Source organism: Cariama cristata, unplaced genomic scaffold, assembly GCF_000690535.1.
Source record: "Cariama cristata isolate BGI_N322 unplaced genomic scaffold, ASM69053v1 scaffold17371, whole genome shotgun sequence".
Lineage (NCBI taxonomy): Eukaryota > Metazoa > Chordata > Aves > Cariamiformes > Cariamidae > Cariama > Cariama cristata.
The window spans coordinates 23,129-26,024 of NW_009598922.1; positions in this window are offsets into that span (position 1 = coordinate 23,129).

Below are 2,896 nucleotides of genomic sequence, written 5' to 3' on the forward strand. Positions count from 1 at the left end.
AGGCCCCGAGCGGCTGCGGGGAATGAGTCACAAACAAGGTCCCCATAGGAAAGGAGAACTATGGATTCATAACCTTGACCGTTCTGGGTAGGAAAAGTTTATTTGTCCAGCTTGCTTTATAAATAACCCGGAAAGCAACAGCTTTGTTTTCATGGTCTGGGACTGGAGGTGCGGAGGAACCTCAGCAGAGCGCCTGTCCGAGCCCTGGCAGCCCTGGCCAGGCAGACCGGTCCCTGGGCAGGTATTTTATTTAATGACCCACGGCATGCGAAATGCCCCAGCGGGATAAGGCCAAGGAGCAGGAGCTGCGACCCTGTGGCGTGGGAATGCTGTGGGCACAGCACTGAGGACCTTCCTGCTGCCTCTGGCCCCTGGATCTTCCCAAAAGATATTCTCCATCCATACTGTGTTCTGCGGTACTGTAGAGAGAGGCAGCGGCAGCCTCCCCGTGCTGCGACTCGATATTGCGGTGTTGCGTCCTGAGTGAGAAGAAGGGTTAAAGAGAAACTGGGGCAACTTTGTGGAGAATGGGAAGAGTTGAGGTCAAAGAGCAAAATGTTAATGGAGGGATTCATGCCGGGGACCTGTGGAGTCACGGCGCAGGTAACTCCAAGGAGAAACTGAAACCCTGAGAGGAAAATTAACCCTGTGTGGGCAAGGTTAACCCTCGCTTTTCGTCTGTCAGCAGGGACGAAGAATCAGTGACATTAAATTGGGAAAGGCATTTACTGTGTGCTTCTAGGCTGGATTGATGCCTGGCTTCCCATAGCAGCCGACGGTGCTGGATGCGCTCTCGGAGTCAGGCAGAGGGGCCACGGCCAAGGAGGAGCCCGGCCTCATCCTGACTGCTCGCCCACAGAAGACTCCTTGCTGGTCCCATTCCCAGCACTGGAAACAGGAGGATCCCTGTGTCCCCCATACAGGTGGTATGGGGACAGAGAACAGCGTTAATGAAGAGCTGATACTTTCATTAATCACGGGGGTGTTTTTTCAATCCCTCCATCATACGGCAGCTTTCTCCCTTTTGCAGGGCAGGAACAGCTCCAGCCGTTCTTTTTATCCGAGGATCTGAACAGGTGCCGGAAAGGGGCAAGGAGGCTTTTACCCCAAGCCATAAAGCTGGGAAATCGTAGGATCCTACAGGGTGGGTACCGGCAGACACCCGAGCCCAGCGTCGTCTGGCAGGAGACTTTACGGAGCCTGGCGGTGCTCGGCTAATGAGCATCGAAATCCTGCAAGCCCTAGTCGTGGGATGAGCGTTGGGCACTGAGAACTTTGCAAAGTCTGTGGAAAAAGAGAAAAAGTGGAGGGCGAATAGACACCCTGTACTCAGCCCTTCAGGGACGTTTAGCCTCTTTCTCCCACGGCGAGCAGTTCTTCCCCAGGCAGCTCTGCCTCCCCTAAGCCTGATTTGCAGAATACTAAGGACTCCAACCTTTATAACTAGATACTTCCCTTACCCAACCCACTCTTCCTTCAGCCCTTATCTGCCCTTACCTGTCTCCACTAGGTCGCTTTAAAAGTCCCAGACATTTCCTTCCTTTGTTTGTCTTGGCCAGAAAGGGAAATGTCTTGTGTGTCAAAGGTTTAGTGCAAATTCTTGTCCAAGCTCTTTAGTACCTCTGGCCTCAGTAAATCCAACTTCTTCTCCCGACCGGGGATTTGTACGGTCAGTCAGATGCTCTCCCCCAATTCTCCCTCTCCTGCCTGCACACAGGATCGAGATGGAAGCAACAAAGCGACACGGGGTTAAATCCCTACTGGCTGGTGGAAATTAGGGACCAGAAAAGAAGTTCTGGGTTTCAAAGGAGTTTGCACAGAGCCAGAGTTTCTCGAGGTCCGTGCCGCCGTCCCAGCTCTCCAAGGGCCTGGCTGAGATGGATGAAGAGCAGCTGGCAGAAAACCAGCCCTGAAGAAGTGGTAGTTAATAGGGAAAATATGAGCTATTAACGGTCCTGAAACTGGCACAATAAAGCCAAGGGCAAACCTGCGTGTGAAGGGGGTAATTTTCAGGAATTCCTGGCAGCCCTCGTGCCTGAATTTCGCCTTCTCTGGGTTGTTTTCCAACGAAGTGCTCTGTGCTGCGCCTGAGCAGCACGTAGAGAGGGATGGAGTGAACAGATCCAAGAGCACCAAACATCCTTGCCTGGGGTCAGTGCCGGCGGGTTTACCGGCGTGTAACCCACCCGGCCTTTGCTGGGTGCGTGTCTCCTTAAGCATCTGTACTGGTTAGTATCGGTTTATTTAAACCCATCGTTTTCCCCTCTAGACTTTCTCTGGGCAGATATTTCCAGAGCCGAGTGTATCCCAGTGCAAAACAGCTTTTATCTGGCTCGGTCACGTTTCCCCGGGCGCACGCCTGCTCACCCCTAAAGAGTTAGGAAAATCATCTTGAAGCAGGACACCGGGGTCCCGGCTGGAGCCGTCGCGGGTCCCGGGTGGGAGCCGGGGGGAGGGGTGCAGCCGTTGTCAGCTCTGCCCGGGTTCCCCTGGGAGGGAGACCGACCGCTCCTGTCATCCTGGAAGAGGGAAAAACCTGGTAAGCCTGAGCCATGCTCTCACGAGCCATACCGGTCTCCCGTTTTCATCCCAGACCTTTTGCCTGCATTTTGCTAAAAAGAAGAAAAAGAGCGCTGTCCCTCGGGTGAGCAGTTCAGCGGCAGCAGGTGCAGAACAAGAGCATCAGGTCGAGTTTGAAGCTCTCCGAGCCTCGACGGGGAGGGGTGAGCTAGCTAGCCGCAAGCTTACCACGCAGGCAGCACTTCGGTTGGAAGCTCCTTCCTTTGCAGATGAACACCTTGATCTCAGCTCCCCCCTCTCCTCCTTCTCACCGAATCGGCCCGGTGCGGTCGCTCGCCAGCAGCACACCTGACTGCGGGGTGCCCGGTGCCGGCAG